The sequence below is a fragment of the Triturus cristatus genome, chromosome 5_2 (assembly GCF_964204655.1).
Source record: "Triturus cristatus chromosome 5_2, aTriCri1.1, whole genome shotgun sequence".
Lineage (NCBI taxonomy): Eukaryota > Metazoa > Chordata > Amphibia > Caudata > Salamandridae > Triturus > Triturus cristatus.
In genome coordinates, this window is record NC_140588.1 from 607,279,813 (window position 1) to 607,302,502 (window position 22,690).

The following is a 22,690-nucleotide window of genomic DNA, read 5'->3' on the forward strand; positions in this document are numbered from 1 at the left end:
AAAATAGAAAAGTGGTTGTTAAAAATGATATCCTTCGCTTCCTAATTAATTGTCTGATCAGAGAAAAAGACGAAGGAAACGGGGATGTAGACCATCGTTACACTGGTTGGAGTGATCGCATAGATGCCGGTCAGCATGATAAATCAGGACAGACAGACCACATGTTGACCAAAATCCGAAAAGCAATAATAGCATCACACGAAGCAGGACCGCACGATAAAACTGCTTTATCGTCTGATGATGAAGCAGGGGACCAAGATAAAATACAATACGTGGGCCATGCCCGACGATTCGAGAAACCCAAAGGCCTGAATTACCGTAAACAGGGTACGGATATAAAAAAGAGATTTTCCCTTGAAAATTTGTTCCAAATCACTGACAAAGCGGTGAACGAATGGTTAGGTAATGAGCAGCCCTTAACCCCGACCGAACTCGAATTAGCACGATCAGCCACTCTGTGGGTATCCCAATACGATTTATATAATAATGATGTCGTTGCACAGACGTTTTTGAGCCTTTCACCGAATGAACAGGGCTTAGCTGGTGTTTACATGGTCCAACATTTAATAACGTTATATGAAAGTCAGTACTCTGGTCCTGGTATATTGTATAGGTTGCTGGACGACATAATACTAGACAGATGGATGAACTTGGGTACTGAACTGATTAATGTCATCTTGGACCAGCGACACAAATATATAGTATATGTAACTAGATCCCTGCTTCCCGTTCCACCGCAGGTTAAAGGACAGACCTACGACAAACTGAACCCCCTACGAGAGGTACATCCCGTAAACGATGCAAACAATGAACTACAACGGGTGTATGTCTACACCCCTCTGTCAAAATTAGAGATACTGGAAATTAAAAAAATGTTGCCCTCTCATGACAAAGACCCGGGGGGTTTTCATAGGGAATGAAAAGACATTCTCCGCTTAGGGGAATATACATATGCGGACGTTCTAAAGTTATTAAAAGTACTATTGCCTGCTGGTATTTACGAGAAACTTAAAGAAAAAGACTGGGAGGTGGGAGAGAGCAAGATTAGCTGGGATGTGTTACAAACAGAAGAAAATGCAAGAGGCCCGGGGGTTGGTCTGGGTCCCCGAGCTAAAGAATTACCTAAACTCCTTGTACAAGTTCTGCCAAGATTATTAATTACCAAAAAAGAAGACTGGGATGCCATTTCGGCTTGTAAACAGAAGCCAGACGAGGACACTAGCGACTTTTATTCTAGGTTTGTGAAATGTTTTACTATCAACAGTGGCCTTAAGCCCGGTAGTGATTCATATCCCCATCTGTTTGTGAGCAAATTAGTGGAAAATTCCCTACCTGAGGTAAAATATAGAGTACTGAAGGTTGAGAGTACTTGGCAAGCAAACAGCCCTTCCCAAATGTTACAGATGTTACAGTACCACCAGAACAGAATTAGAGAGGAACATGACCAAGAAAAGAGACGCATGAAAGACACAAAGATGAAGATGCTGGTTGCCCAATCGACACCGGCAAACACAAATACCAACACGAACAAGAATAGCACAAAACAAAATGGTGGCACTTGTAATTATTGCAAGAAGCCAGGCCACTTCGTACATGAGTGTGCAGTGCTGAAAAACAATATAGCGCTTGGTAAAACAAAGCCTCGTCAATATCATCCCAAGGACAGTAACACACATCAGACATCAGACACGTTTCCACCGCCGCCACCGCCTGTCCATGCACCTGCACCAACCCGAGCCACAACACAAATGTATGAGCACGCTCAAAATAACTATCCAGAATACCAGGCATATTCATGAAGCTGCCCAGAGAGGGAATTCGACCTGCCCCTCATTCCAGTTCCTGTGGACCAAGCGGGTCCTTATGTAAATGCACGGTTACTGGGACGAAATAAAAGGTTTTTGATTGACACTGGGGCCAGTCAGTCAGGCTCTGAAAAGACAACTTGATAGTATTCATATGCCTAGCTCTACAGCACTGATACAGTATGTCGATGACATTCTCATCACTGCACGGTCGGATCATGATTGTGAAGATGCTTCCCTGATGGTTTTACATTTCCTGGCTGACAAGGGGCACAAAGTGTCCCCTTCGAAGTTGCAATTCTGTGAACAGCAAGTGGCGTACCTTGGGCACTTGCTATCCAAGGAGGGTAGGCGTCTAACACCTGAGCGCATACAATTAATTTCAGGTCTTTCACAGCCCACAACACAAAAGGAGGTACGGGCATTCATTGGCCTCACTTCATATTGCAGGCAGTGGATTCCCCAGTATGCTTACATAGCCAAGCCCCTAATACAGTTGACGACACAGGAGGTAGCTTCTACTAAAGTCCTCCCCTGGACACAAGAACATACTGTGGCATTTGAAGAATTAAAGAGAGCTTTATGTCAAGCACCAGTTTTAGCAATCCCTGATTACAACAAATCGTTTATGCTTTTTGTGACAGAGAGGGATGGAACAGCACTATCTGTCCTCACACAAGATCATGCAGGAAAACACAAGCCCTGTGCTTATTTTTCTAGTACATTGGACCCAGTAGCACAGGCTTTGCCTGCGTGCCTAAAATCTGTTGCAGCAACGGCTTTAGCCATAAGACAAAGTGACTCGATAGTGCTGGGCCACCCTCTGACAGTACAAGTACCGCATGCAGTAGAGGTTCTCTTGAACCGGACACAAACCCAACACCTGACTATAGCTAGACTAACAGGCTATGAGCTGACGTTATTTCAACCACACATAGAGATCAGACGATGCAACATACTAAATCCCGCTACCCTATTGCCCTCCAATACAGAAAGCCATTCACTACACGACTGTGTTGAAGTAATACATACCGTGACTAAGCCCAGACAAGACTTGACAGACGTTGCACTCCCAGACCCCGACCTAACACTATATGTTGACGGCTCATGCATGAGGACAGGGGCGGGAGAATTAGTGGCAGCATATGCAGTAACTACTGATACTGAAATAATAGAGACTAAAAGAATAGACATATTGTCAGCACAAGCAGCAGAACTCATCGCCCTAACACAAGCATGCATAAGAGCTGAGCACCTGAAAGTAAACATTTACACCGACTCCCAATATGCATATGGGGTGGTTCATGATTTCGGGGTGCTCTGGCGAGAAAGAGGTTTCTTGACCTCTCATGGGGCCAAGATACAGCATGGCCCCCTTATTCAAGCCCTCCTGCAAGCAATACATTTACCAACAGCCATAGCTATCCTAAAATGTAAAGCACATACTAGAGCCACAGATACCATTTCCCAAGGCAATGATCTGGCAGACCGAACTGCTAAACAGACAGCTCAGACCCCACTAGACATGACAAAGTCGCAGGTACCATCAGTGTCCAAAGCCATGACAGTCAGGGATCCTTCCAAGGATGTACAAGACATACAGACACATGCTACTATAGATGAATTAAAGAAATGGTCGGAACAAGGAGGGGTACTGACTGATCAGGGTTGGATGACTAAGGGCAACTCCACATGGTTTCTACCTGATTCAATGGTACAAGTAATCATAGATACCGCACATAGTCCTGCACACTTAGGAGAGAAAGCAATGCTAGACAGCTTACAGAATATATGGTTCAACAAGCACCTGCGTGCAGCAGCGAAACAAAAGGATAGAACATGTATGATCTGTTGCCAATTCAATCCAGGTAAAGGCATTCCAATGGAACACGGTAGATTCCATCCACCTGACCATCCTTTTGAGGTCCTCCAAATGGATTATATCCAAATGGATAGATGTAGAGGTTACAAATATGTCCTGGTAGTAGTATGTTCATTATCCAGGTGGACCGAAGCCTATCCAGTCCCTGATTACACTGCTGTAACTACCGCCAGACAATTGGTACGAGAGTTTTTCCCACGTTATGGATTACCGCGTGTCGTATATTCCGACAACGGTCAGCCTTTCTCCTCTGAACTCATGAAACAAGTGTCCCTTCTGTTAGGGTATACCTGGAAGTTCCATTGTGTGCGACATCCTGAAGCAGCAGGCCTTGTAGAAAGACATAATCAGACTTTAAAAATAAAACTGGCAAAGATTTGCGCAGACAAAGGCGTGGATTGGATGGTAGCCCTACCAGTTGCCCTCTTTTACATGCGAATGGTAGCTCATTCTAGAACAGGCTTATCTCCCTATGAAGTGGTCTTCGGTAGACCACCGAATATGTGGGGCACTCCAATGCCTAAAAAGATTACTGATGTTGATAGTAACATGCTGACAGATTACCTGGCTTCCTTGATGTCTGCACTACTCTCTTGTCGTTCGCAGGTTGCCGCCGCTTTCCCTGACAACACCCAGGTCAAAGAATACTCGATCGCTCCTGGCGACTATGTCCTAATCCGGAACTTTGATAGATCAAGTCCTCTTGAACCGAGGTGGAAAACGCCGAAACTGGTGTTGCTAACAACAAGGACCGCCCTGAAAGTCGAGGGACGGAAAGGTTGGATACACCTTCACCACTGCAAACGCTACTTCGGGAACGACTGTACTTTTAAAAAGAACACTGACTGCTCGGACTTTGAGCCCCCTTTGCTAGAGGAGACTCCGCAGCAGAAATATAAAGCGAAACTCAGATCCTATAAGTCAGAACCCGTTTGATTGATTAAGTCCACTAGGTGGTGAAGCGGTTGAACATGTATTCTGGCTTGCATGAGATCTCGAACAAAGCGAACGAGAGAAAGAGCAGGATGAAAAGCAAATACTGTAAATTATTACGTGGTAGATGTATAGTTACTTTGATTGTTCTATCTCTTCTATGTATCACGATAATAAGTATCAGCTTAATACTACATGCTATTTTTCCTCCTATTGCCTCACTTTTACACTCCTTCATTAATGATACCACAAAACACACATTTAGTGATCTGCCATCCCATGAATTATCGTATCGACTTGCCTTACGCAACAATACCTTTATTCAGATGCTGCACCATTCACATCAGGCTAGCAATGCTACAGACTGCTGGGTCTGTGGCCGACTTCCCCCATATCAGAAGGTAAAGGGAGTGTTGCCTCTTTTCCCTTTTCCTTTTTCCCATAATGGTTCTTGCGGAGCATGGTTTGCCTTAATGACATCCATCAACGGTGATGCCAAAGAATGTCAAGAGGAAGATTGTAGGGGCGAGTGGGTATGGGGTAACTTGAATAAAGTCATGAACGAAGTATGTTTCCCAGATGAAGAGGGTCTTCCCCAAATGAAAGGTACAGATCTAGAAAATGAAGAGTATCTGCAAGGAAATGCGACCCTTGATTTCATAGTATTGAACGTAAAGCCCCAACACATGTCAGGTCCGCCTTCAATTACTGTTCTGCCAGTGAAAGGGAACTTGTGTGTCAGAAAAGAAGGCTCAGTACATTTGGGGCACAGCGAGTGTAATACCATAATAGTATTCAAAGACAAAGGAAACGTCCTATTTCAGAGCATCACGACACACCTACTTTATTTGTGGCCAGACAGCCTATGTGCAGCTGCCCTTGGACTGGGGTGGGACGTGCTACATATCATTTCTCCTACCACCCGTTTTCTTGGCCCCATCGAGCTATCACCAAGATCTTCAGCTCACACTTGTCAGACACAGACGAGGGCTCGATGCCTCTGGCATTGACCAGACTGAGACAGCTTGGGAGCAATATACAGATTTCAATAAAGGATTTTTTTTCTTCATAGGTCCCGTCCAGAATAGTAAACTTATCCGAAGGCTAACAAGGATTCTAGAAACAGTTGCTAATGTGACTGCATCGGCCCTGGGGAATCTGACCCAGGAACAGTATGCTATGAGACTGGTTGTTCTTCAGAATCGTCTTGTTCTTGACGTCATCCTGGCGGATAGGGGCAGGGCTTGTAGGGTCATCGGTTCTAGCTGCTGCGTTTTCATACCTAATAACGCACCGTCTGTATACAAAGCAATAACAAGGCTCCACAAGATTGCCCAAAGCATACATCAAGACCCAGGCACGTGGACATGGTCCGGTTGGCTCTGGGGATTGATATCGGCTTGGGGATGGAAAGTGTTGACCGTCTGTGGGTTGATACTATTAATGATATTCAGTTGTTGCCTATGTCTGCAGTGTGGCCCGGCCATTTGCGGCCTGTGTGCTACTGCATGTGTTTCACATCCCCATTTACAGAGCATTGAAAATGGAAAAATAATGCTGCAAGAACAGATCGACTGTCTCATGAAAATAGACGTTATATAGGGGGTTCACTAGGGTACAAGGAGGGAATGAGGAAAATAAAAATCTATGAGGCCTATATGTCCCCATGTGCCCCCCCCCCAACGCTTATGTGCACATGCATGTAACCTATGCATTTCCCCTCCATGGCCTTTCCTATCCTGACTTATGCTATAACGTATGCTATAACGTGGCCTGACATCATTCAGTCCCCCATGAGAGAAACGACAAATCCGTATTGAGGCCTACACGTTTTGCATCATGTTTTCCTGCACCACATAAAAACCCGTGTTTGTGGCTCAGCTAGACCCGAACAGAGGTTTCAGGCCTCAGACGCTCTGAAAGCTGCAGCTGCGTATCCTTGGCCTTGCACACTTGGGCCTCAGCCAAAGGGGCTCTGTCACAAGGTGCCTAGACAGTATTAAGCACGGTTATCTGCTTACTCCTACCGAGCCGCATTCCTGCCTGGTGAAGGAGAAATGTACGCGACCCATCTGCAAGGGGGGAGCCCAGCCTTACTGTCTCTGTTTGTGAGATTGTAAAGCTCACGTCAGTAAAAAGCCCATAGCCCCCATGCAAGGCCTCTGCAATAAATGAAGTAAATGAAGAAATAGATGCCACATCGGCTCTTGGTGATGAGCAACCTATGTCACAAATCAGTCCCTGCTCCAGACATCAGATATCAGATAAAACAAGATGTGCTGGTCGTCCTGACACTGAAGGCCTCACTCACTGAAGGCCTCACTTCCAGACTTTCCGGTTGCATAGCAACCTCTCCCCACGTCAGGTACACGTCATGCTCGAGTTGAGCATAAGTAAGGCAAAGTTCCAGTACAATTCCAGCAGATCACGCAACCCCCTCCAGGTATCCACCCACCTATGACAAATTACCCATTATCATCAAGTGGACGCCCACATGGACGCCCACCTTCACACCTACTTACACGCCCACATGCTCTTATCTCATTCTCTTTTGCTCTTTTTGTTTCCGATGTATATATACTGTACTCTGTGAATAATGTTTTGAGAATACTTTTGAGTCCCTTCCAGATCCCTTGTGGTGATGGTAATATTCTCCCTTTGACTCGAGTTATTGGAATAAAGCCCTTTTTGAACCTGATTCCACAGACTCAGCCTCTTGCTTTATGCATGATCTTATTTATATACTGAAATTCTGAGAGCGTAATATTTTATTTACCACACCTCCTTCAGATTTACTGAGATGTTTAAAAGGTAGAGTGGTGTATTTGCCCTTGGATTTGAAAAAAAATATGGAAACTATTGATGCGGATACTTTGGAAACTGAACCATTAATTATTCTGGTTAATGGTGTACCTACAAAGAATAAGAAGATTTGGCAGGAGTTGGTAGATGTACGGAAAGTACAAAGAGCAAATTTGTATTTGAAAAGGAATAACAAATGGTATGAATCAATTTATATAGAAGAAGAAGAAGAAGAAGATTTACAAGAAGACACAGAAACACCAACTGGACAAATTGAAAAAGTGGACAAGTCAAAGGAAGAAGAAATTTATGAACATTTTAGCATACATCCTCTTCATTCAAAAGAAGTTATGGGAGACAATATTGATCTATTTCAGATGAAGAAAGCAAAAGGAACTCCCGTGAGTGTATGGGAGGAGAGCTTGGAAGCTCGATGTTTTCCCCAGCTGTTTCCTAAAGGAAAAGGAGGACGATACGATGAACGTCCGGAACAGATTCCAGCTTCTGAGTATCGGACTACAAGACTATATGCTGAAGATCCCAGATTTCGACAAAGTATTCCTTATTTGTTCCATCTTTTATTTGAAAGCGACTTGTCTGCATTGTCTTATGCAGTAAATCACAATTTAAAAAGTGGAGTACATTTGCAAAATGTGTCTGCTAAGGATTTTATGGAGAAAGTGCAGCACCGAGATGATCATTTGGAAACACAACTGATCAATCTGATGGCTTGTCAGCGTGGGAAAAATGAATATTGGTACCGACGCCATGGTGAATTAAAATGCATGTTACGGAATTTAGGAACACCAACATGGTTCGTTACCCTAAGCTGTGCGGAGTACGCTTGGGATGATTTACTGGATTTTCTACGAGAGGCAAATTCAAACATTAAAAACATCGAATACAAGACAGCAGGAGAACTGTGCTCATTGGATCCGGTTAATGTTTGCAGATATTTCAATCATAGATTTGAGGCTATGATGTCCTTCATCTGCAATAAAAAAAATCCACCTCTAGGAGAAGTAGTGGATTTCTTTTGGAGAAAAGAGTACCAGGCAAGAGGTGCTCCTCATATTCATATGCTGTTGTGGATCAAGGATGCCCCAAAGTTTGGAACAGATACTGATGAAGCAGTGTTATCTTACATTGAAGAATATGCAACATGTGCTATACCAAAAAGCACAGAAGAGAAAAAGTTAAAGGAGCAAGTTTTACGTTTCCAAAGTCATCGGTGTGGAAAATACTGTCGACGGAAATACAAGAGCAAAGATAAATACTACACTAAATGTCGATTTGGATTTCCTAGACCTGTTCTTTCAAATGGAAGAGTTAACAGTTTTATGTCATCTGTGAGACATACTATCACAAGAAAATCACCTAAGAATACCTACAACCTTAAAAGAAAAGAAGAATCAAAAAATATAAATGACTACAACCCAGTGATTTTATCCATGTGGAACGCTAACATGGATATACAGTATGTAGCTGACAATTCCATTGCTGTTGCTCGATATGTAACGTCTTACATTACGAAATCAGAAAAAACAGAATTGAAGGAAATGTGGGAAGAGATTTCTCACGAGAAAACTGTCAGTAAGAAGCTGTACAGTTTCAGTTTGAAGATGTTATCGCATCGAGAAATTGGATCCTACGAATGTTCAGATAGGTTATCTTCTGCAAGTCTCTACTCGAAATCAAGAAGAAGAATTTGGGCAAGTTTAGGCCTTGCAGCAATGAGAAATCGGGTACTGAAATCTGTTGGAGAAATTGAATATTTGGCCGAGAATGACCCAGAAAGTACAGATATTTTGAAATCAAACATGTTGGACACATATTATCCCAAGAGAAGTCATCATCTGGAGAACATGTGTCTCTATGAAGTGCTGCAGAACTACATTTATTCACGGAAAGCCACAGAAGACATCAACAATGGAAAATATAAAGTCATTGGTGAGGAAGGATGTTTGGTGAAGCAAACAAAAGGAAGTTTGATAAATCACAGGAAGCTGAGTTGCGACACTACTGACAAAAAGGAATTTTACTACTTGGCTCTTTTACAGCTGTTTAAACCATGGCGTACTGAGGAAAATAAAAATCTATGAGGCCTATGTGTCCCCATGTGCCCCCCCCAAACGCTTATATGCACAAACATGTAACCTATGTATTTCCCCTCCATGGCCTTTCTATCATGATGCTTATGCTATAACGTGGCCTGCCATCATCCAGTCTCCCATGAGAGAAACGACAAATCTGTATTGAGGCCTACACGTTTTTCATCATGTTTTCCTGCATTTTCATGAAGCCCATGTTTATGGCTCAGCCAGAGCCGAAAAGAGGTTTCATGCCTCAGAACGCTCTGAAAGCTGCAGCTACGTATCCTTGGCCTTGCACACTTGGGCCTCAGCCAAAGGGGCCCCGACCGAGGTGCCGAGACAGTATTGAGCACGGTTATCTGCTTACTCTTACTGAAACCACATTCTTGCCTGGTGAAGGAGGAATGAACGCGACCCATCTGCAAGGAGGGAGCCCAGCCCTACTGTCTCTCTTTGTGAGATTGCAAAGCTCACGTCAGTAAAAAGCCCATAGCCCCCATGTAAGGCCTCTGCAGTAAATGAAGTAAATGAAGAAATAGATGCCACATCGGCTCTTGGTGATGAGCAACCTATGTCACAAATCAGTCCCTGCTCCAGACATCGGATATCAGATAATACAAGATGTGCTGGTCGTCCTGACACTGAAGGCCTCACTCACTGAAGGCCTCACTTCCAGACTTGTCCGGTTGCATAGCAACCCTCCCCACGTCAGTTACACGTCATGCTCGAGTTGAGCACAAGTAAGGCAAAGTTCCAGTACAATTCCAGCAGATCACGCAACCCCCTCCAGGTATCCACCCACACATGACAAATTACCCATTATCATCAAGTGGACGCCCACATGGACGCCCACCTTCACGCCTACTTACACGCCCACATGCTCTTATCTCATTCTCTCTTGCTCTTTTGCTTACGTACAATTGAGAAATGTATATATACTGTACTCTGTGAATAATGTTTTGAGAATATTGAGAATACTTTTGAGTCTCTTTCCAGATCCTTTTTGGTGATGGTAATATTCTCCCTTTGACTCGAGTTATTGGAATAAAGCCCTTTATGAACCTGATACCACAGACTCAGCCTCTTGCTTTATGCATGATCTTATTTATATACTAAAAATTCTGAGAGCGTAATATTTTATTTACCACATAATGGCGCCCGAACAGTTACATCTCTTTCCCCACACGCCGGAGATGAAGGTCCAGTTTTGCCCCCTTCCATAGCCGTGACGGACTTCAAGCGCGCACGTCGCGGGTCTTCCCGCCAACTCCCTCAGGCCAACGAAGGGGACAGACTGCGACCAGGCATCCATACGAGGCGGTGAGGAACGCAGATTGTCCTACCCAGAGCCCACCTGCGAGAGAGCTGTGTCCGAGGTATACAGAGGCCCACCAGATTCCGAAGTTCCGAAGTATCCAAGTCACGAGTCGAGTCGAGTCGAGTCCAGTTTGGTCTAGTCCAGTTCAGTTCCGAGGCCTTCCGTTCCATGCTACCCGGTGAGTACCGTTGCTGGGGAGGCAGTTAGACGTGCACATTAGGTTGTGCCGGTCAAGACGGGTTTGGGTACACAAATCCGGTCTGCACTGTTTCAGCAGTGTATCTGTACTGTTTAGCAGTATATCTAGTATGTCTTGCATATAATTCAGTATTCTCTAGTGTTAGTATTATGTCAGTAACTAGTTTCCTATTAGTTATCATCGTTCGTTAAATGTTAAATGTTAAATGTTTTAATATGTTTTAAAAATTGTGGTATGAATGAGTGTTCATTATTGTGTTTATTGTAATTTATTGTGTTCAAAATCAAGTAGCAAAGTTTAAAGATGCCGTTCTTTTCAAAATTAAGACAGATCAAAACTAGAAAAGGGGTACTCGAGGAAGCTGTTCCCATTCCACCTAGGGACACTCCAGGGTACTTTTTGTATCATAAACATGGCCTAGATGCCGTATTATATCTCGATTTGTGGGTGGACTACACCAAGGATTTAGCAGAGAATCAGAGATGGCCCGCTGTTGGGACATGGGATGCAGTTGCATCATGAGAGTAGAAGAAGCATTATGGAAAAAGAAAGCCAGACAGTCACAGAAAAATGCCATTGAATTATGGCGTAAAGAATGGCATAGACGCACAGAGAAAGTGCTCAGAAAAGAGGAGAAAAGTAGGGAGGATTCAGACAAAGTCCGAGAAAACGTATTAGTTGAGGAAGGTATCCGAGTAAAAGCAGAACAAGTAGACAGACAACGAAACACTCTTATGAAAGAGAAAATGTAGACCAGCTCGGAAGGATGCCATTGAGTTTTGGCGCAATGAGTCACATAGGAGGACAGAGTAAGTGTTTCACGAAGCAGAGAGAAGTAGACTGGAGTCTGGAAAAGCCAAGGAAAAGATGTTACAGGAGGAAGTGGAGCAGGTAAAATGAGCGCAGGCTGACAGAGGAAGAAATACTGACGTTGCTGGTATTTATCCCGTCCTTTCAGAGGACCTAGCAAGAGTGGCCCCAGTAGAAGGACCAGTTAGAGTGCCACCGCAAGTACCACGATACATATAATAATGATATAGTAGCCCAAAGGTTCTTGAGCCACCCACCAAATGAACAGCGCATAGCTGGTGTTTACATGGTCCAACATTTGACTACGTTGGCAATAGGAAATTGAGAGGGGTGTAGCTAGAGAAGGAGCAACATCTGTGATTTGATGACACCCCTAATGTACAAAGTGTTAACGAAAAAATAATTAGTGAAAAGTTTAGCTTGAAAAAAGAATTGTGGGTATTTCGAATTTGCAAATTGTTTAAGAATACAGGTTTGTGTTCTTGGTGGTCCAGTGAGCCAATGTGCTGGGTCAAGTCGGTGAGATTGTGACCCCCTGAGTGCAAATTGTATGTAAAAATAATTTTTCAATTGGGCGAATTATTGCAGTTTTTATGGAATTGAGTAGTCTTTTTGTCTTTGACAGCTTCAGAGTGAGGAGAAGGTGGGGGCTGTGTAGAGCAGTATGTGATACAGAAATCGGAGACAGATTCTGACCTTGTAGCCAGTGTAGGTGGGGGCCGGTGAGAGGAGCAGAACAGAGGCACTGCTTAGAAAGCTTCTCTGACATCGCATCTGTGTAATGCCTGCAGCCGGAGAGCCTTGGGGGCCAGGAGTAGGAACAACAAAAAAAGTTGGCTGGCAGCCCAGGCTCAGGCCTCGCTGAGGGGCTATTTTTAGCTTCTCTGATAAGACAGGGCAGCTGAGAAATGTAAGTCGAGAAAGATTCCCTTGTTCTATTCTGTGCGAAACCAGTGCCCCGAGAAATGTCTATGGAGAAGATTTGTTTTATTTTTTAACAATTGTTATATTGCTTCTGGCCAGAAAGTAAAATGTTGCTCTTGCTTGGAATTTTAAGGGCTATATGCCTATATAAAAACGATTTTCAAATTCAGACATTTTTTAATTGTGGCCACAAGCTGCCACCAGTTGCATTGGATAAATGATCCAGTGGTTAAAAGTCTGTGAGGAGAGATGAGAGGTGCGTCTTCGTCTGGGACATTAGGGTACATTGTGTTGACGAAGATGCATAGCTCATTTTTATAAAAGAAAACAAACAGGTTCGTGTGTTCTTCGTTTTTGATTATTATTGCTGATTCTGTGTGTCAGACTTGACACGGTGATTTCAGATGGGGGTGTATAGGGCAGGTAAATCAGTTATTGATTATAAGCCTGACAAATTAAGCAGGCCAGAATGTTCGCCTCTGAGCTGTAGGTACTGTAATTGCGCATCACTGCTCATTTATATATGTTAGTGTAATTGTCTATGCTTTCTGTGCTTGGTATACTGATGGCTTGGCATATGTATTTTATATATGTTTTGTTTTTGTGTTGTATTGACCAGTATGTTTGGCATTGATACAAGTTCTCCTGGGCGTCAAAGAGATGGACGTGACGACGTAAATCTTTGCGCAGCGCTTGGCTGGAACTTGTTCACAATTACTAAATTTCACAGACATGATATTTCCTTTATCATGCTGTCAAAATAGCAGACAACACGTTATCAGTGTATGTCTAATTGGTATTGGTGATGAATAAAAGAAGAAAATAGTTATGCAAGACTTAAATATGTATCACATGACTGCCTTTCTCTTATAGACAGGCAGCCTCGGTCATATGTTTCCAGATTGGACATTAAGGAACCATTATGATCTGTGCACTCGCATCTTACCTCTTGAAAGGCCTGTTTTAAATAAGGACTGCCACCCCAGAGTGACAAATGAGGCTCGGTATTTAGGGTAATGAGAAAATATCTGACAGGATTTCCTTTTTAAAGTTTGCTTTAGTAAGCTCATTCTTGTAAGTGGTGGCCCCAAAAGTTGACTTGTTTTTAAATTAGGCTGTTTATTGTATAGGTGGAAATTAGTGCAAAATGACTGATTTCTTTAGCAGATGAATTATTAATTATCAACATTAACAACTGTTCTTAAACTTGGTTTTCCGAATATTTAGGTAATTTAGCATTCCTATTAGGGCCTCCTAGCATTAATATTGACTTCAGGTTGGTGTAGGTTCATGTAATAGGGACATTTGCATATGAGATGTCATTTGGCCAGCTTATGAGCTAACACAATGAGGTTTGTACATTAATTTGAAGGATTTCTCGCCGTTTCAAATACGCTGTGTATCTCCTATAATTTTGCTTACGCCCAGTAGCTACACACAGGGATTAATAGTGTTGACAAGACACAGGGTTTGATAGTGTTTGACAGCAGTGAAATCTGTTTCGGATTTCCTCCTGTCAAAAAGGGGGGGAAGGAGGAGAATATTGGCTTTCTGCTGGCCCCTGAGGAGGTTCGCTTCCCGCTAGCCCCTTAAGAAATTAAGCCCCTTAGAAATTAGCCCCCTTAGAAATTAAGCCGAGGAAATAGGTATGGTGCTTTCCCCTTTTTCTCATGTTTTATTGTGATCTTTCAGGGGAATTAGTCCAAGCCCCTAATACAGCTTCTACTAAAGTCCTCCCTTGGACACAAGAACACACTGTGGCATTTGAAGAATTAAAGAGAGCTTTATGTCAAGCACCAGTTTTTAGCAAACCCTGATTACAACAAATCGTTTATGCTTTTTGTGACAGAGCGGGATGGAACAGCACTATCTGTCCTAACACAAGATCATGCAGGAAAACACGAGCCCTGTGCTTATTTTTCTAGTACATTAGACCCAGTAGCACAGGCTTTGCCTGCGTGCCTAAAATCAGTTGCAGCAACGGCCTTAGCCATAAGACAAAGTGACTCAATAGTGCTGGGCCACCCTCTGACAGTACAAGTACCACACGCAGTAGAGGTTCTCTTGAACCGGACACAAACACAACACCTGACTGTAGCTAGACTGACAGGCTATGAGCCAACGTTATTTCAACCACACATAGAGATCAGACGATGCAACATACTGAATCCTGCTACCCTTTTGCCCTCCAGTACAGAAAGCGTTTCACCACACGACTGTGTTGAAGTAATACATACCGTGACTAAACCAAGACAAGACTTGACAGACGTTGCACTCCCAGACCCCGACCTAACACTATAAGTTGACGGCTCATGCATGAGGACAGGGGTGGGAGAATTAGTGGCAGCATATGCAGTGACTACTGATACTGTAATAATAGAGACTAAAAGAATAGACATATTGTCAGCACAAGCAGCAGAGCTCATCGCCCTGACACAAGCGTGCATAAGAGCTAAGCACCTGAGAGTAAACATTTACACCGATTCTGTGGCGAGAAAGAGGTTTCTTGACCTCTCATGGGGCCAAGATACAGCATGGCCCCCTTATTCAAGCCCTACTGGAAGCAATACATTTACCAACAGCCATAGCTATCCTAAAATGTAAAGCACATACTAGAGCCACAGATACCATTTCCCAAGGCAATGATCTGGCAGACCGAACAGCTAAACAGACAGCTCAGACCCCACTAGACATGACAAAATCACAGATACTATCACTGTCCAAAGCCATGACAGTTAGGGATCCTTCCAGGGATGTACAAGACATTCAGACACATGCTACTCTAGACGAATTAAAGAAATGGTCGGAACAAGGAGGGGTACTGACTGATCAGGGTTGGATGAATAAGGGCAAATCCACATGGTTTCTTCCTGATTCGATGGTACAAGTGATTATAAATACCGCACATAGTCCTGCACACTTAGGAGAGAAAGCAATGATAGATAGCTTACAGAATATATGGTTCAACAAGCACCTGCGTGCAGCAGCGAAACAAAAGGTCAGAACATGTATGATCTGTTGCCAATTCAATACAGGTAAAGGCATTCCGATGGAACAAGGTGGATTCCATCCACCTGACCACCCTTTTGAAGTGCTCCAAATGGATTATATCCAAATAAACAGATGTAGAGGTTACAAATATGTCCTGGTACTAATGAAGCAGGTGTCCCTTCTGTTAGGGTATACCTGGAAATTCCATTGTGTGCGACATCCTGAAGCAGCAGGCCTTGTAGAAAGACATAATCAGACATTAAAAATTTGCGCAGACAAAGGTGTAGATTGGATGGTAGCCCTGCCGGTTGCCCTCTTTTACATGCGAATGGTAGCTCATTCTAGAACAAGCTTATCTCCCTATGAAGTGGTCTTTGGTAGACTACCAAATATGTGGGGCACTCCAATGCCTAAAAGATTACTGATGTTGATAGTAACATGCTGACAGATTACCTGGCTTCCTTGATGTCTGCACTACTCTCTTGTTGTTCGCAGGTTGCTGCCGCCTTCCCTGACAACACCCAGGTCAAAGAATACTCCATCGCTCCTGGATGGAAGGCGCCAAAGTCAGTGCTCTGGACCACGGGGACGGCCGTTAAAGTCAAAGGGCGGAAAGGATGGTTGCACCTTCACCACTCTTTTACAAAGGAAAGACTTTGAACACCATGTTCTAGAGGAGACTCCCCAGAAGTTTCCACAAAGCTAAACTTTGATCTAAAAAGTCAGAACCCGTTTGATCAATTAAGTCCACTAGGTGGTGAAGCGGTTGAACATGTATTCTGGCTCACACAAGATCTTGGACAATAACATAAAGCAAAAAATAAGAGAGCAAGATAAAAGGCAAATACTGTAAAATATTACGTGGTAGATGTATAGTGACTGTAATTTTTCTATCTCTTCTGTGCATCACGATAATATGTATCAGCTTAATACTACATGCTATTTTTCCTCCTATTGCCTCACTCTTATACTCCTCCACTAATGATGCCACAAAACACACGTTTAGTGATCTGCCATCCCATGAGTTATCATATCGACTTGCCTTACGCAACAATACCTTTATTCAGATACTGCACCATTCACATCAGACTAGCAATGCTACAGACTGCTGGGTCTGTGGCCGATTTCCCCCGTATCAGAAGGTAAAGGGAGTGTTGCCTCTTTTTCCTTTTCCGTTCTCCCATAAAGGTTCTTGCGGAGCATGGTTTGCCTTCATTACATCCATCAACGGTGATGCCAAAGAATACAAAGCAATAACAAGGCTCCACAAGATTGCCCAAAACATACATCAAGACCCAGGCACGTGGACATGGTCCGGTTGGCTCTGGGGATTAATATCGGCTTGGGGATGGAAAGTGTTGACCGTCTGTGGGTTGATACTATTAATGATATTCAGTTGTTGCCTATGTCTGCAGTGTGGCCCGGCCATTTGTGGCCTGTGTGCTACTGCATGTGTTCCACATCCCTATTTACAAAGCATTGAAAATGGAAAAATAATGCTGCAAGAACAGATCGACTGTCTCATGAAAATAGACGTTACATAGGGGGTTCACTAGGGTACAAGGAGGGAATGAGGAAAATAAAAATCTATGAGGCCTATGTGTCCCCATGTGCCCCCCCAAACGCTTATATGCACATACATGTAACCTATGTATTTCCCCTCCATGGCCTTTCTATCATGATGCTTATGCTATAACGTGGCCTGCCATCATCCAGTCTCCCATGAGAGAAACGACAAATCTGTATTGAGGCCTACACGTTTTTCATCATGTTTTCCTGCATTTTCATGAAGCCCATGTTTATGGCTCAGCCAGAGCCGAAAAGAGGTTTCATGCCTCAGAACGCTCTGAAAGCTGCAGCTACGTATCCTTGGCCTTGCACACTTGGGCCTCAGCCAAAGGGGCCCCGACCGAGGTGCCGAGACAGTATTGAGCACGGTTATCTGCTTACTCTTACTGAAACCACATTCTTGCCTGGTGAAGGAGGAATGAACGCGACCCATCTGCAAGGAGGGAGCCCAGCCCTACTGTCTCTCTTTGTGAGATTGCAAAGCTCACGTCAGTAAAAAGCCCATAGCCCCCATGTAAGGCCTCTGCAGTAAATGAAGTAAATGAAGAAATAGATGCCACATCGGCTCTTGGTGATGAGCAACCTATGTCACAAATCAGTCCCTGCTCCAGACATCGGATATCAGATAATACAAGATGTGCTGGTCGTCCTGACACTGAAGGCCTCACTCACTGAAGGCCTCACTTCCAGACTTGTCCGGTTGCATAGCAACCCTCCCCACGTCAGTTACACGTCATGCTCGAGTTGAGCACAAGTAAGGCAAAGTTCCAGTACAATTCCAGCAGATCACGCAACCCCCTCCAGGTATCCACCCACACATGACAAATTACCCATTATCATCAAGTGGACGCCCACATGGACGCCCACCTTCACGCCTACTTACACGCCCACATGCTCTTATCTCATTCTCTCTTGCTCTTTTGCTTACGTACAATTGAGAAATTTATATATACTGTACTCTGTGAATAATGTTTTGAGAATATTGAGAATACTTTTGAGTCTCTTTCCAGATCCTTTTTGGTGATGGTAATATTCTCCCTTTGACTCGAGTTATTGGAATAAAGCCCTTTATGAACCTGATACCACAGACTCAGCCTCTTGCTTTATGCATGATCTTATTTATATACTAAAAATTCTGAGAGCGTAATATTTTATTTACCACAGTACAGAGGATGAACTACTGGGAGAATTTCAAAGCTATGAAGATTCTTTTAATGCTTGCAAAGACAGCATACAATGCAATACATTCACAACTTATCTGCAAATGTTAAATGAAGAAATTGAACAGGAAACTACAATTGCAGCAGAAATAGCTAGAGACAGTTGACAGGACAGCCAAAGTTCAGGAACACTCAGTCAAGATCCCCTAGGACAACCAATCGTTGAAAATGAAGCATCAATAGCCATGAATGAAGTGGAAACGGCTATGAATCAAGCTCAAGGAGAATTTATAGACTTACAAAATTTGGAAAGACAACTGAACGAAGAGCAGCAACAAATGTATGAAGAGATCAGAAAAAAAATTGATCACGGATTTCTACATGAAAAAAAAGAGTGCTCATGCACATCATTTCATCCAATCAGGATGTATGTAAGCGGACAAGCTGGAACTGGAAAAAGTTTCCTAATAAAAGTCATCAGAAGCTACCTACAGCAAAAATCGGATTCTACTTTGTTTTGTGTGGTTACTGCTCCAACTGGGTTAGCAGCATATAACATAAAAGGAATCACTTTACATCGTTTGCTAATGTTACCAGTGGAGCATGAGAACAAAATACAATACAACAAGCTAACTGGAGAAGCATGCTTGGAAGTTTCAAGAGTATTGAAGAAGATGCAAGTTCTCATTATTGATGAGGTGAGCATGGTATCAAACTTAATGCTTGCCTTTGTGCATTTAAGAATGCAGCAAATTCTGAAGACAGACTATGACGTGTTATTTGGAGGAAAACACGTCATAGTTTTTGGAGATCTTTTGCAACTTACTCCAGTTAAAGGACAACCAGTGTTTAATACTGTGACACATGAAGACACGAAGAAGTCATTGGGAAGCATCGGTAATACAAATATTTGGTCCTTCTTTGAGTACAAGGAACTTACTACTAATATGAGGCAAGCAAACGATGAAGAATATGGAAGTATTCTGAAAGATATCAGAATTGGACTACTCACTGAAGCTGGCAAAAAAGCATTACAGAGTCGGCTGCTACATAATTTATTTCCAAAGGAAGAAATAGTTGCAGAGAAGATATACAAGAACATTGCAGAAAACAAAAGTGTCATCTGCTTAATGCCAACTCTACGTGAATGCTCAATATTCAATGAGGAGCTTTTGAAATTGGAAAAGGAAGATATCAGGAAATTGGAAGCAGCGGACAAAATTGAGGATGGAAGAATTACTGTCACATTAACAGGCACACTGAAAAATAAATTGGATTCACTAGAGAAGAAGATTTCCAAAACAGCTGGATTAGAAAAAAATCTATATGTTTGCATGAACTGTAGAGTATTTTTAAGGAGAAATTTGGATGTTGAAAAAGGTTTAGTTAATGGAGCTATGGGAAGAGTTGTGGGTTTTATTAATTATCAGAAAAAAGATGGAATTGAATGTTTAAAAATAAAATTTGATCAGATAGAAGAAGTTAAAGACATTTGTCGTTGTTCAGTTCGTTTCATGCTTGTGAAAGACTTATATGTACGTAGGAAGCAGTTTCCGTTTTCGCTAGCATATGCTGTCACTATTCACAAGTCTCAAGGATTGACTGTAGATTGTGCATTTGTGAACATTGGTTCAACTGTGTTCAAAGAAGGTATGGCATATGTTGCTTTGTCACGAGTGAAAACATTATCAGGTTTATTCATGATAGACCTTGATGATTCAAAATTTAGTGCTGATACAAATTGTGTAAAGGAGTATAATAGATTAAGAAGAAGCTATGCTCCTCATTTAGGTCAGTATCCTGTGTTGGAGAAACGTGTAGTTTCTCGTAAAAGGAGAAATGAGAATATCTGTAATGAAGATGTAGAGAGGAGGAAAAAAAAGTGGAGTGATGCAATTGCAAGCAAAAAGAATAAGGAAAATGAAGAACAGGTTGTAGGATGTTATTTTGAAAATAGCTCTGGTGTCAACTGCTACGCTAATGTAGTGCTGAATGTTGCATTTTATCTGGAAAGTTTGCAAGAGCAGATAATAGTAAATCAGGGAAAAAGATTCTGTTCTGTGCTGAGTCTCCTTTTTGAAAAGCTGAGTAATGATAAAACTGAAATTAGAAAACTTTTAGATGTATGTTCAGGACGAACACAGTTTTCTCAAAATGTACAGCAAGACGCACAGGAATTCTTGATTTATTTTCTTCAGGTACTGGAAGAAGAAGGGGTTCCCATTGAAAATTTATTTGGTCTCTCTTATAAATGGGAACATAGTTGTGAAAACTGTTATAATATATGTGGCTCTAATGTTGATTCTGAAAGGTTTATTTATTTAACATTGCCAGAGAGTAAAACAGTCACTTTTGCTAAATTAGTTAAAGATGCTAATCATAGCATGCAATGCGGTGAGTGTAAATCTGACATGTTTTCAACATTAATTTTAAAGGAATACAGACAGTATGTAATTTTAATGATGCAACGCTGTAAAGCTGATGGTTCAAAATTAGATACTTTAATAAAGAAGTTTACAGGACAGCAATTATCAATTTCAGGAAAAACTTTTGTAACAGTTGCAATAATTTTCCATGAAGGACCTACTGTTACTTCTGGACATTACACAGTTTATCTTAAATGTGAAAAAGGCTGGACACTGTGTAATGATTCCCAATTGATTTTTAAGCAACGTTTGCCTTTTGATTTAGCAAATTCCTATCTAATCTTCCTGAATCCTAAATTTTAGAGAGATTTGGCAACATCTGGACAAAACAATTTTACCATTTTATTGGATTACCATTTGGAATTTACAAATAAAAAGATTTAACAAATTATCATTTGGCCTAATGGAAAGGTAACCAATTGTAATGTGGAATTTTTCCATTTTTTAAGGAAACTTTGGAAAACCAAAAATTTAGAAAAAATCGGTAACATCTGCACAATTTAAATTTTGGAATGTTATTGGATTGCCATTGGAAATTTTTTCAAAAAAGGTTTTTAAAATTACTATTTGGCCATGCGGAAAGGTAAACAATTCTATTGTGGACTTATTTAATTATTAATTAATCTTTCAGAAACCAAAATGTTACAGAGAATCGGTGACATCTGTACAATTTAAACTTTAGATTTTTATTGGATTACCATTGGAAATTTAACCAAAAAAGAATTTTAAAATTACTATTTGGCCTAAAGGAAATGGAACCCGATGTATTGTGGAGTTATTTGAGATATATTATTGTGATTATACTTCTGAAACAAAAATATCAGACGGTATTTTAAAGAAATAAGTATTGATATTAGATGATATTTTTTAAGAATATTATGCATTTCTATAAAGTTATGTTTATGCAAAAAGAGATTGTGGGCTTTTTTAAAACAATCTTTGAGATTGTTAATTTTTTTTTTGCCTGCTGTTAAATGATGAATGCAATTGCTTTCACAATTTATAGTGAAATGCAATATTTTCTGAAAACAGCAAAAAAAAGGCAAAAATATTTTTTGAAAAATATGTAAATATGTGTACTGTATTATAAAATGTTTTATTAAATATTAATACTTTTTTCTTTTTTTTCAGATTGAGATAGAAAATTTTCGAAAATTAGAACCATTTTTAAAGCAATTAAAAAATTTTTTTAATGAATAAATCTTTTTTTGAGTGGGTATGGTAAGTCAATAATATCATGGTCCCTTTTTTCCACTTCTCTACAATCACATTTTCAGTTTTTAATTGTAGTCTCTCAAGGACCTTGTAATGTGATAATTGATTTTTAGTGTTTTTTAAAAAAAAAAAAAAAAATACGCGTACCGTACGCGTACGGTAAAAAAAAAAAAAAAAAGTTTTTAAAAACATATATAAAAAATAGATGAAAGGTAAGGTTGGCTCTTAAAAGAGCCGTTGTGTTCATGCAGGGACAGAGGAAAGAAAGATTGGGAATATTAGATGGTACGACAAGTGTGCTGATCTATTTTACTGTTCACTAGGGAAATACTGGTCTCCCTATAAGTAATTAGATCATGACAAGTGGCGCACCGTACTTCAACCCTCGCAAACCGAGGGTTAATTTCCAGAGGACCAGAAAAAGGAGATGCTCCCCCCACAGATGAAGGGCTCACCTGACCTGCAGAAGAAGGACTTGGCCCTGCAGATGATGGTCCAGGCTGAGCTGCTGTGGATGTGCTTGGTTGATTTACTGAAGGGTTACCTTCAGTAAGTCGAGCATG